The sequence below is a fragment of the Sycon ciliatum genome, chromosome 8 (assembly GCF_964019385.1).
Source record: "Sycon ciliatum chromosome 8, ocSycCili1.1, whole genome shotgun sequence".
NCBI lineage: Eukaryota > Metazoa > Porifera > Calcarea > Leucosolenida > Sycettidae > Sycon > Sycon ciliatum.
In genome coordinates this window covers 23,509,423-23,523,953 of record NC_088650.1, presented here as the reverse complement: position 1 = coordinate 23,523,953, position 14,531 = coordinate 23,509,423, and positions in this window count along the sequence as shown.

Sequence of the window (14,531 nt, the reverse complement as noted above, 5' to 3'; positions counted from 1 at the left end):
GGTTTAGGTGTGTACACAGACCATATGTACATGCATGTATGGCTTACATGTACACTACTTCGAAGTACATTATTTAATTATTAGTTTGAGGGAAAGGTGAGAATGGGAAAGGTCTGAAGGAAGCATTGACTGTCACCACCAGGACTTGAACCAGGGACCTTCGCTTATGGCCAGCGATGCTCTGCTACTAAGCTATGGTGTAGTCATCATCCAAGCAGTGACCGTTCAAATAATATCTTCAGACTTCGAAACTCGAATTTCCTGTCACGGAATCCAAACAGCTGCTGGGATGCAGCCCTCACTGAACATTATCTATGTTCAACTATTACCACCGTACCCATGCCTTCATCCAAATGGTAGTGCCTCAGCAGTAGAGGTTAAACTAGTAAATTTACAACCCGTTAATAAAGTTCAGTTCAGCACATACTTGGCTTCCCGATATCGTGGTTCGAGATGGAAATGGCATAGGCCACGCTGGACTGAGGGACTCAAAGAAATGGCCGGTATATCAGTCAGCAAATGTTCAATGGATTGCGTCATGTTCTATTCCTGTTTGTTCAGCGGTGAACTGTACACGGCCGAGTACTCCTAAGAATGGTCAGCTGTCCCAGGGCCCGTTCAACTATGTGCAGCCGCTGATAATCTCGTGCAATGCTGGGTACCGTCTTACTGGGCCCTCTTCTGTGAGATGTTTGGCGAACAGTGCCAGTACTGGTTCATCAATGACTTTCTGCGTTCGTGAGTTTTGCATTTTGCTCTGTGTCCTAAAAGTACAGTATCTGCTGGAATGTACGTATATATATTTTCGATTGTAGGTCTCTCTTGATTAAAAAAAGTTGCATGTTCATACTCAGTTGGTAGAGCATGAGACTCTTAATCTCAGGGTCGTGGGTTCGAGCCCTGTTACATGCAACCCAGGCACTACACAAGACCAAGACAAACTTGTCAGATAGGGAAAAACTCAAGACTTGTTTATCACTCGTTCAGAGCAAGACAAGACAACAAAACAACAGGCATGCGCATATGCATGCAGGCAACGCAAGTAAAAAGATAACAACTTATGACGCGTTTGTACAACGCTTGCTCAGATATCACATCCCTCCACCATCAGATGGAAACGACCAGAATAACAGAAATACATAGACTGTGTCGTGGCAGCAAATAATCTGATAAGACGAACTACAGATCAAGGCGGACAGGAGCCTTTACAGAACGAGAAGAACTGCGCATAGACACGACAGGACTAGAACCACTAGATTGGTTAGGAGTAGATTCAGGAACAGATAAATCAGCATTCTCACGGATCTCATCATGTACAATTGAGCCAAGCAGTGACATAGACTCATTCGGCGGAACACTAGGTAGAGCAGTTGAAGACGGTAGAGCTGTGGTAGAAGGTAAAGCTCTGGAATATGGAAGCTGTGGTGCTGACGTAGCAGTTGAAGCATCTTGCACCGACTCAGCAGGAAGGCGTTTCTTCAGGTGGTCAGAGTGACGCTTCCAGACTCTGTTATCAACAAGACGAACCGTGAATGTTAGAGGACCAAGCTTTTCTTCCACGGTGCCAGCTATCCACTTCGGTGAGGAGTTGAAATTCATTGCCCAGACGGCATCACCACAATAGAACTGGTATGCATTTGCACCACCACGATCATGGGCAGTGCACTGTTTGTCCAAGACTTTCTTGCCGCTGTCCGGGAACACGAGATCCAGACGTGAGCGGGGACGATGTTCCTTCCAAAGTAGCTCAAACGGAGAACGACCCGTTGTTGACTGCGGCGTCATTCTGTATTGGAACAGGAACCTAGCAAGGCGGGTTTCCAAATCAGGGCCAGACATCTTGGCCAAGCCAGACTTCACCGTCTGTACTGCGCGCTCGGCTAAGCCATTACTAGACGGATGATATGGTGAAACGAGAGATGACGTATGCCATTAGATGAGCAAAACTCACGAAATTCACTACTTGCAAAAGCAGGGCCATTGTCAGAAACAATATTATAAGGTAAGCCAAGCAGAGCAAAGGTCTGCTCCAGCTTGCGAATTGCGACAGCAGCAGATGAGCCAGAGCAAACATGTGCTTCAATAAATTTACTATGACTATCGACAATAATGAAGAGCATCTTACCAGCGATGGGTCCAGCAAAGTCGACATGGACACGTAACCAAGGCTTACCAGGCCATTCCCATGGGTGGACTTGCTGGCGATGCGGCGACTTGGTGACGGTCTGGCACTGCATGCAACCATGGACGGTCTGTTCGATTTCTGCATCGAGAGACGGCCACCAGACATAGCTGCGTGCCAGGGCTTTCATTCTAGCGATACCGGGATGACCGGCGTGCAACTCGTCCAGCAATGGTGCACGACCCGGTGAAGGAATAACTACCCTGGAACCAATTAGGATACAGTTATTCAAGACAGACAGCTCACTACGACGACGGGAATATGGCTCTAATCCCTCTGGAATGTCTTGGGGCCAGCCCTCAGATACGAACTTGTATACTAATGCCAGGGACGGATCTTTGCTCGTCCAGCGAGCAACCGATGCAGACGTAACCGGTGTAGTGTTCAAGACGGATAGCGATAGTACAGCCTCGGCTGGCTGCGGCGGTTCCGGTACCAGCGCCGGATTGGGGAGGCGACTCAACCCATCAGCGCAACCGTTCTGTTTCCCAGGCTTGTACTCCAGAACAAATTCATAATTGGCTAGTTTGAGTGCCCATCGCTGAATACGACCACTAGACTGAACAGGAATGGGTCTATCAGGATCAAACAATCCCAGCAGTGGCTTATGATCTGTTTGTAGTGTAAAGTTGCGACCGAAGATGTACTTGTGGAACTTGGAGACGCCAAATACCATTGCCAAGGCCTCACGGTCAAGCTGCGAGTAATTCTTCTCACAAGACGACAGCGTTCTAGATGCAAAGGCTACTGGCCGATCAGACCCATCTGGCAGAACATGCGACAGAACTGTGCCAACACCATACGGGGAAGCGTCACAGGACACGACAATAGGTAAACTAGGATCATAATGAATACGTATCGGCTCAGAAAGCAGCAGAGACTTGCCTGTATCAAACGCTTTCTGGTGGCTATCAGACCAACACCACGACTTTGATGATAACAATTCATACAATGGAGCTAACACTGAGCTTAGATTCTCGATGAACTTGTGGTAATAGTTTATGAGTCCCAGAAAGCTTCTCAGTTCAGGGACATTCTTGGGCTGTGGGGCCTTCACAAGGTCATCCACTTTCTCAGCCGACGGCCTAATGCCGACTGAATCAATAACATGGCCCAGGAACTCAATAGACTGCTGAGCCACGAGACACTTCTCACGATTCAACCTGAGACCCGCGGACGCTAGACGATCCAGGACCAGCCTCAGATTCTCATCATGCTCCGCACGAGTCTTTCCAGAAACAACAATGTCGTCGAGATACACTACGACAAAGGACAGACCTGCTAACAATTGTTCCATCGTGCGCTGAAATATTGCCGGGGCCGCCGACACGCCAAAGGGTAGGCGGTTGTATACGAACAATCCTTTGGAGGTGTTGATTGTCGTCAGCAGCTTAGACTCGTCGTCGAGCAACAGTTGTTGATAAGCATGTTTCAGGTCAAGCTTGGAGAAGAATGCGCCTTGCGATAACTTCTGATACAAGTCGTCGATGTTGGGCAAGGGGTACTTGTCTACTCTTGCCGACTGGTTGATAGTACATTTATAATCGCCACAGATTCGTATGCTACCGTTCCGCTTGAGAACGGGTACGATTGGAGCTGCCCACTCCGAATACTGGACAGGACTAATGATGCCAGCTTCCTCCAGTCGACTCAGCTCTTTTTCCACTGCTGCTTGTAACGCATAAGGAACAGAGCGTGCCTTCAGGAACCGGGGTCTGGCGCTGTCTGCCACGGACAATTTGACTTTTCCATGTTTCCAGGTGCCCATGCTACGTTGGCAGAGCTGCGGGAACTCTGACAATATCGAGTGCTCGCGTGACACGTTGAACACGAAGTTCCAATTCAACCTCAGAAGTTGCAACGCGTCTCGACCCAGGAGATTTGGTCCGTTTCCTTGGACAACGACGATCGACAATTCTGCTGATTTACGAGAAGCATGGGTCGCAGAAGCACTAAAGCGACCGACGACATTCAGAATTCCGCCGGAGTAAGTACGCAGCTTCGGCAGATCACTTGTGTCGAGCGACAAATTGACCCTGGATGCCAGCCGATGAAATTCGTTTTCAGACATCACCGTCACGGCTGCACCCGTGTCGATTTCAAACACGACTGGCTGTTTACATAACTGGAGGGTACAACAGTACGGGTCCACGCGGTCCTTGTCACTCTGCGTGCGGTACAACGAATAGTACTCGTCCAGGCCGCTGCTGTACGGACTTGCAGTTGTAGGACCGGATGCAACACTCGCACCAGTACCAGCACTTGCACTATGACTTGGAGCAAGAGCAGGGTCGACTGGCGACGTTCCATGTACTTCTTGAGACTGGCCAACCATGTGTACACTGCCACCAGTGCTGGACTGCTGTGAACGGCAAACTTTGGCGAAGTGGTTTGGCTTCCTACACTTCCGGCACGACTTGCCCCAAGCTGGGCATGACTCGCGCTTCTCGTGCCACTGGTCTCCACATCCACCGCATTTACGTGACTGGCCACGCGATGACTGCACAAATCCACCCCGTCCAGCTTGCCTGTGACTCTGGTCTCGGTGGTGCACGGCATTGACAAGCATACTACTACTCCCGGTATAACCGGTACCAGACGAAGTAGAAGTGGTTGAGGACATTCCTTCCGACTGGGACTGGGCGTCCTCCCAAATTCTGCACATTTCCAACGCTCGTGGCAGAGTCAGGGCTGGTTCTGACAGGAGCTTCTTCTTCAGTTCACTGCTGTCGACTGTGGCTACGATCTGGTCACGAATAGCTTCCGCAGTTTGTCCTTCATTCTCGAAAGAACAAAGCCGAGCTTCCTGCCGAAGCTTGGTGCAGTACTGCACTGTGGACTCTCCCTGCCGGCGAGTGAGTTGACGGAAGACGTGCCTCTCATACGTAGGGTTTGCAGGAGCACCGAAATGAGCTTGCAAGGTACGCTTGCACTTGAGGAACTCATTGTCATTCTGTGTTCTCTGATCTGGTGGAAGGCTGTCATCTGGGTCGGATAGGTCCTCGAATAAATCCTGAGCTTCTAGACCCGCGAAGTGCAAGAGCAGTGCTTTTGAACGCTTCTTCTTCGTAATGTCCTTTCCCGTCAGATAATAGTCAAAGGCTCGAACCCATTTCGTCCACCTCAGAGCCACTTGAGATGGGGGTCCGGACGTGTCGAATGGTGGAAGACGGTCACGATCTCCCTCCATCGCGCAGGACGTTGTCTTCGTCGCCAAATTGTTACATGCAACCCAGGCACTACACAAGACCAAGACAAACTTGTCAGATAGGGAAAAACTCAAGACTTGTTTATCACTCGTTCAGAGCAAGACAAGACAACAAAACAACAGGCATGCGCATATGCATGCAGGCAACGCAAGTAATAAGATAACAACTTATGACGCGTTTGTACAACGCTTGCTCAGATATCACAAGCCCCACGTTGGGCGCCAAATGTCATCTGCCCGAGGGACGGACTACCTCTCCGCTTTCGTCCCGCCACACAAGCAAAGGGTCTAGGAAAGTAATTGTTCTCGGTTGGACCGAGAGAGATCTTTCTCCAAACCACACTTCACGACTCGAGGAAAGAACTCAACTCCCACAAGACAAGGCAAGAGATTATATTCTGGGGACGTGGAAAAAGTGGGGAAAAAGTGGGGCGATGGAGACGAAATAGGTGCTCAAAATTGGGGCGCGGAGGCGAAATAGGTGCATGTGAATAATATAACTGGTCCCGAACGGGACGGGAGACAAAGACGGCAGACGATGAAATACGACGGACACAAGACGGCAACTGGACAAATACAACGGAGACCAGACGAGAAAATGCGTATACAACGGGGACGATATGCGAAAGAATGCATACGGAGGGGACAGAAGACGGTGCAGCGGCATGCACAAAACATTCCAAGACAGCGCAGCAGCGTGTACCACGGGTCAGCAGCATCAGGGAGTCGTACTCAAACTAGGGAGGTGACACGGCACAGAAATCCGTGTCACAGGGGTCGACTCGCACCCGTGACCCCTCGTTGTTATTTTTGGAATAGTTCAGTCCAGTCCAGTCCGAAAGGTCATACTCGGATCGACTCGCCTTCTGTACTTCACCTCTAAGCGTGCAGCATGGGTGTCTAGTTTTTGAAATTATTGAGGCAGCACATTTCGTTTACAGCCCATCACTCGCCAGTATTCTTTGAAAGACTACCAGCAATTTGTTTACCTCCTGCCATGTCCGAACTACTTGATAGCAGTGATGGCAACAGCAGCAGTTATGAGACAGCGTGTAATGTTACGGTAACTGTTCAGAACTGTTCAGAGTCGTATCCTAGGTTAATCCGAATACTAAAAATTGACCCAAATTGCACATAACACGAAGCTGGTTTTTGAAAATTGTAAGTCGTGTATCTGCCCCATTTCTTCTTTATGACTTGCACAATACACCAGTCCTCCTAAACAACACATTTCTAGCAGGGGTTAAGTACCATATAAGAGAAGTACAGCCAGTGATATTGTCATGTTGAAATACTACAATTTTGACACAAAACACATAACACGAAGCCAGGTTTTGAAAAATGTAAGTCGTATATCTGCCCCATTTCTTCTTTATGACTTGCACAATGGTCCAGTCTGCCTAAATAACACATTTATAGCAGGGTCACTTATGTACCATATTAGAGAAGTACAGCCAATGATATCGTCATGTCTAAATATTACAATTTTGACACAAATTAGACATAACACGAAGCTGGTTTTTGAAAATTGTAAGTCGTGTATCTGCTCCATTTCTTCTTTATGACTTGCACAATACACCAGTCTTCCTAAACAACACATTTCTAGCAGGGGTTAAGTACCATACAAGAGAGCTACATTGTACATCTAGTCATACTGTCATAAACAGCCAGCATTTTTCCTGCAGCAGTCACACCACCATCATCATTATTTCCAGGGAAATCCTCTTACATTGTCAGCTCCTACGTCGTTAGATACAATGTAGGGGGCTGTAGGACCGGCTCGTCAAAAATAGAGAACCTGAACAAGCGTGCTCGGGACGTCTCAGCAATCGTAGTATGCCTGAGCACTCCAATAAAAACTTGATCAATGGCAAAATCGTTCCCCACAGAAAAATCATACTTTGCGGGTCTTGCGTTGCACGCTTGGAGGTGAAGTACAGAAGGCGAGTCGATCCGAGTATGACCTTTCGGACTGGACTGGACTGAACTATTCCAAAAATAACAACGAGGGGTCACGGGTGCGAGTCAACCCCTGTGACACGGATTTCTGTGCCGTGTCACCTCCCTAGTTTGAGTACGACTCCCTGAGCAGCATGTACGACACAGAGACACAAACGCAGCAGCACGTATGACAAAGAGACACAAGCGCAGCCGCATGTCCAACAATACTCAGGGCTCGGGCATACTGGAGAGAGTTTAGATTACAAATTTCTGAATTTTTTTCGAAATAATGGGACAGGAGTTAAAAAGCAGTTTTTTTCTTTTGATGGTTGTCCTATGTGCTATTTTGACTCTGGTTGTTTTCTAACGCCAAGGAGTATGTTGCTGGCTGCTCTCACCATGCTGGCTCCACACCAGGCCTCCTGATAGGGCGGACTGTGCTGTCAATGAACCCAACAATTGTTCAAGTCTACACAATTGTGACGTGTTCCTGGTGCCCGATACCATAGATACTCAGCCAGCCTTTCTCGGGTGAGGAAAGGTTTGTTTGCCTAACGGGTGCTCAAGCAAGTTATCCTACTTTTTGTTAATCCACTTGGGGACTTGTAGGAATCCAAACTCAATGTGAAGAAAGTTCTTCACTTCAGTGCATTCTGTGTTCTCCGATATGTTTTTCACAGTATTTTCTTTGTCTGTGTTTTGTGTTCATTTCTCTATGTTGCACAGCTGTGAATTGTACGCCTCCGAGTGCCCCTGAAAATGCAAAGATTTCAGAGGGACCGTTCAACTTCGAACAACCACTAATCATCTCGTGTAACAGTGGATATGGCCTCACTGGACCTTCTTCTGTCAGATGTCTGGCTAATGGCACCAGTACGAATTCATCAAAGTCTTCTTGTGTGGGTCAGTGCCACATTGTTGTGTCCTTGTCATTCCTTAAAAAAAGATATTCATCCTAATCGGACTGCTCTCAGTGTGTTATCACTAATGTTACCTCAAAGCGCCTGCGCCATCCCTCTACTGTCATTTTCACAGTAATCAGTGCCCTGCATAAAAGAGTGTTACCAAATCACAAGATCAAACCGTTCCGTATCATCACAACTTACACTACAGTACTGACATCTGTGTGATCAGTATGTACACTACACTGCTGGCATCTGTGTGATCAGTATGTACAGCTTATGGATGGATTTGTACTAGTATCTACTGTAGTACCGTAGCCCACACTTGCCAGAGCAACTGCTTGGTTCCAGAAGATCTGTATCCTGATTCTGCATGATGCGACACTCGGCCTATAACACAATACGGAATGTGCCAAACTCTACACTATAGTATGATGGCGTTAATGCTATAACCTATACTCTACAACATAACACTGACCACTATGATAGCACTAATCACAGCACTACATTACTCCCTCTGAATGAAGAAGAGATAAGCAGAAAGGCTAGAAGTATAAGCGAAGAACACAATGAAGGTTGAGCAGAACTTAAGTAACGCAATGTGGTAAATACCAAAGCTCATACAATGTCTAGCGCAGACTGTCCGAATACAGACGGGCCTTCTCTGTCAGCTTGATCTGCCGTCCGGAGCGGGTGACTGCCCCATCTATGAAACGGCGGTCCCCGCTGCTGGACGCCACGGGTTCGCAATCAGCAGTGGTCTGTTCGGTCGCCGACCGTTCGGATGTATCTTGGAGCTCAGGATTCTGGGTGACACAAGGCTGATGCGACGCCGGGGGTGAATCCACTGGATGCGGAGGGGTCAACACCGACCTCTGCGCAGAAGACGTATCCTGTCTTGACTCAGGTAATAATGGCATAGGCGGACACTCGACGGGTTTGTGAGGGCTAATGTACTCACGGACATGCTGCCGGTTTCGGAGTAGGTATCGGGAGCCATCCGTTACTCCAACCTGACGACCGTACTGACTCACCACCGTCCACGGCCTTGCCGTGTCGCAGTAGCCATCCTGCACCACAACCTTTGTGCCAGGCCTTAGGTCAGGCAGCATGCGTACACCTCGTCGAGAATCGTGATCGTTGGCCATGCCTGCTTTAGCCTTCAACTGATGCTGTGGATTGACGATCATAGGGTCTATACGAGCTGGGATTCTTGTTCGCAGCTGCCGAGAGAACAGTACTGCGCTCGGTGATGTGCCCAACATCCTGTGACGCGAGCTGCGGATGTCAAAGAGCACTTGGTTGAGCCGGCGTCTGAATGGGAGGTGTGCTTTCAAAGCAGCCAATCTCTCCCTCACCACCCTGTGTAGTCGCTCCACCATGCCGTTCGAGCGGGCGTACCGTGGGCTGGAGCAAACATGGGAAATGCAAAGGCGACTGAGGAAAGTCTCCATCTCCCCGGAGACGAACTGCGCCCCATTGTCGGAAACAAGGGTATCGGGTATGCCAAAAGTAGCAAAAATGTCCTCAAGCTCTTCGATGACTGCGGCAGAGGTAGTCGAGCGCAGTATCTTGAGGAGAGGATACCGAGACCCGTAGTCGATGACCGAAAGAATAGAATATCCGTCAATTGTCACGATGTCGATTGCCAGTTTGTTCCAGACGCCAACAATCTCTGTCGGTAGAATCTCCTGCGGACTGTTTGCGCGCCTTCTCGAGCACTCAAAGCAACGCTCCACGAAGATCCCTGGCCACCAGACTCTCTGGCTAAGTGTGTCTAAGAACGCCTCTTGCCATGGATGCCCCTCGTGAGCCAGTGTCATAATTGCTGATCGCACTCTTCCGGAATCACGAACCGCCCGCCCATCATCAAGATGCCGTCGACCACAGTCAGCTGATCTCGGATGAGGTAGTACTGCTGCTCGCACGACGAGAGATCATGCCATGAATTAGTCAGCACGCGTTGGGTTACTTTGCTTGCGACTGGGTCATCTCGAGCAGCACAGCGAATGTCGTCGAGACTTACCGGGGCTGCCTCCAGCACTAGACCAACATACTCGTGTAGAGAACGCGATTCTGCAGGCGAAGCATCCGTTGTTGGAACAGGGGCTCTGGACAGCGCATCAGTGCAGAATAGCTCCTTACCCGGCACGTGCTTCAGGGTATAATCGTAAGGCATAAGAGCCACCAACCACCGTTGGAGTCGAGGGGGAACATCGTCAAATGGTTTCTGGACGATCGGAATTAAAGGCTTGTGGTCGGTGTGTACCTGCACGTGGCGACCCAGGACATACTGACGAAACCGCGTCAGCGCAAACACTACCCCGAGCATCTTCCTCTCCATTTGAGAGTACCGTGACTCGACGTCTGTGAGTGTGCGGCTGGCACATGTAATCGGCAGCCATTGACCTGACTCGCTCTGCTGCCAAAATATCGCCCCAAGGCCGGTGGGTGAAGCGTCACAGCTGATGGCTGTTGCTACGTCCATAGATGGCTGGAAATAAGCGAGCGTCTGTAGGGAGGAGACCACTGCTTCTTTGGCGGCTGCGAATGCGCTCAACAGGCTCTCATCCACAGTGAACGGCTCACGCTTCATCAGCCGACGCAGAGGGTCTGTGGCACCGGTCAGACAAGGCACGAATTTTCTGAGGTAGGTGACCATACCCAGGAAGCGCTGAGCATCTGCCACTGTCTTTGGCGGTGCCATCTCGGAAATAGCGCTGAGCTTGCTGCTGTCGGCTTGAACTCCGTCTTTGGTTAGCATGTGTCCGAGGTACTTCACCTGATCCTTGCCGATGTTACACTTGTCCCAGTTCAGTTTGAGGTTCGCTGCCCTCAAACGCTCTAGAACACTCGCTAGACGAGCATCATGTTCCACTCGATTCTTGCCAAAGATCAAGATGTCGTCTATATAGACAGTAACACCGGGTAAACCAGCCAAGATGTCAGAAACAAAACGTTGAAAAATTTCAGGAGCGCAAGAGATGCCAAACGGCAACCTCTTAAATCGGTATAAGCCGCAATGCGAAGCAAAGGTTGTGAAGAATCGGGATTCTTCCCCTAATAGCAATTGATGAAAACCAGATTCCGCATCCAAGACTGAGAAGACCTGCGCGCCTGCTAGCTCTCCCGTGATCTCATCTACAGTAGGTAATCAGTGCCGCATCCTAATGATAGATTTGTTCAATTGCCGATAATCTACGCATAATCGGAGTGAACCATTCGACTTACGCACAGGGACGACAGGCGACACCCAGGGCGACGCCTCTTTCACTGGTTCAATAATGTCCGCATTCACTAATCGCGTCAGCTCCTTTTCGATGTCAGCCTTGGCGCTGAACGGTGGACGACGAGCTGGCTGCGCCACAGGCCGTGCTTTCTGGTCGACAGTGATGGACACGGGAGCAGTGTCCACCAGCCGTGCCGTGTCTGCCAGGTGGGCGTTCACCAGCAGCTCCAGTTGTGCGATAACATCCTGGCCAAACAGTACAGTTCGCCGGCCTGCCGGTACAACGAAACATTCGCATTGGATTGACCATTCCCCGACGGCAACATCGATATCCGCCATGCCAAGCGTCTTGACTTCGCCGCCATTGTACGTGCGCAGCTTACCATCACTGCAGCGAGTGGGCTGTACCACATCATCCGTCAGGAATGTCCGTGTTGCGCCGGTATCGAGAAGTCCCTCGCACAGCCTGCCATTCACCATGAGCGTCATAGTGAATTGACCACTGGCTGCCTTGTCGCTGCAAGCGTAAATCGAATCGTACACAATTCGCGCGGCTTCACTGTCCTCATCCTGTACCGCATGAGCTTTGCTGGAGAGGCAGACTGCTGCGAAATGACCTACTTTGCCACAGTCCCGACACCTTACATGTGCAGCCGAGCAAAATTGCTTGCCTTTGGCATGTACACGACCACAGTATTTGCATCCTAGGCTCTTGGTGGACGTCTTCCCCATGGCGCGCCGGTCGCCACTTCCGATTCCACCCGAGACGCTGCCCGAAACTACAGCAGCCAATTCTGGTCCTCTAGGCGCTGATGTCTCCAATCCTCCTGGACTCGTCCGACTTTCATATAGCTTGCAGTCGGAGAAAGATGCTTCTAGGGCCACAGCCTTTGAAACGGCATCCGCTAGCGTCAGCTTTGCCTCCTTTAGCAGTTCCCGTCGCAGCTCCTGCGATCGCAACCCTGCAATCAGTTGGTCACGCACCTGTGTGTTGACGACCGAGTCCACGTCTGTCGCTGCAAAGTCACACCACTCCACCTTCTCGCGTAACCGACTAACGAAGGTGGAGACAGATTCATCTGGCATCTGTTTAATCTGCCGAAACTTGTGCCTTTCAGACGTCGTGTTTCTGGATGGGCGAAAATGAGCACGGACTGCCTCTGTAAGAGCTTTGTATGTGTCTCCTGGGTCGTCGTGTGTTGCATCACTTGGAGCGGGAACAACCAGACCCTTGACAATCTTCCTGATCCCAAGACCAGCCAGATTCAAGAAGAGACACTTCTTGTCCTCTGGAGTCGAAACTTGACAGATCTTCATGTAGTCGTTCACATCCTCCAGCCATAGGTCGAAGTCGGCACTCGTGTCTTGTCCGAAGTCAGGATGAAATTCCTTGGGTGGCCGGCCCTTCGCCATAGCGTCCAGATGCTTGACTGCCGGTTCACTGCGCCAATGTAGTACCGTAGCCCACACTTGCCAGAGCAACTGCTTGGTTCCAGAAGATCTGTATTCTGATTCTGCATGATGCGACACTCGGCTTATAACACAATACGGAATGTGCCAAACTCTACACTATAGTATGATGGCGTTAATGCTATAGCCTATACTCTACAACCTAACACTGACCACTATGATAGCACTAATCCCAGCACTACATCTACTGAAGTACTACAACTTGGTGTCCTGTTGCTGGTGTAGTGAGCGAGGTCTGTCGGAGAGCACATAAGTTATGATGGGGAATTTGGACTAAATTACCTTAGTTTCAAACATTAAAATAATTGAAACAAGGAAAACAGGGGGTGGGGCACAAGTTATGCCGTGGAAAATCTCAGTACTCCTTGTCAGTCTGTGGTGCTACCTTGTGCACGTCTGACTGTTCAAAACCTGGTTTAGTTGGTGGACTCTATTAACGCATAACTTGTGCCCCCCCCCCGCCCGTTTTCCTTTTTTCAATTTAATATTTTCCTTGGCTCACCATCTGAGTACTTAGTTTCAAACCTCTTTTTCTTTTTTCTTTTTTTAAAACTGTAGTATGATTTTACACTCTCTTGTGCTCTTAAAGATATCGATGAATGTAGACTACCAGCACCGGTATGCCATAGCAAGGGTGCAACCTGTACGAATACCATTGGAAACTTTACCTGTGAATGTAACTTCGGCTACTCTGGTGATGGATTCATTTGTGAAGGTACGTAGGTGCAATGACCAGCATGATCAAGGATTAAGCAATTTACATGGAAAAAAATGATATACAATTTTTGCCGATTGAAGCATTGAGTACTTCAGACAGCCTATGGTTCGAAGGTGGTGCTCCACTCCGTACATTGACAAGGAATGAATTTCTGAAGTGTACTACAATCTATTTGCGTGTTTGCAGCGTATTGCATTGATGGTGGTACATTAACATGACTGTGTGGTCTGCTTGCTGACTATTCCCAGATTAAGTACAACTTGTATGATAGAGAAATGATGTTGTGCAGCATGGTGTAGTATTGAAGCTACCGTGCCAAATTCTTGGTTCGGGAACTGCATACTGAGTTACATGACGTTAGTTTCTTCTCACAGTTATTCCAATAGTCTTGTTCACAAAATTCAATGTTCTGTGACCATTGCCCTGACAGAGATTGACAACTGCTTACCAACGTCATGTGACAGCAGAGCAAACTGTAGCAGCAACATTGGTGGATTTACTTGCCAATGTCATCCAGGTTACTGTGGTAATGGACTACCGGGAAAGTGTGATAGTAAGTGATTCATATCTAGTCTAAATTACTTACTGTGGTTGTTTCTTCACCCTTCCTCAATGATTTCCTGGCTGCATTATGTTCGATCCGATAGGGTCACGATGGGCACTTTCGGTCACACATTTTGGATCCAGGTTTTATATAACTCTCGAATGAACAGAATGAACGGATTGTGGCAAATACACGAACGACTACATGCACACGTAAAAATCGTAAAAATAGGATCTCGTACACCCTGGCGCACATGTGGACCTAGCATGGCATGTATGTCAAGTGCGCCAATTTCTGGCGGGAAAATCAGCAATTTCGCCCTCTCTTCAGAATTGAC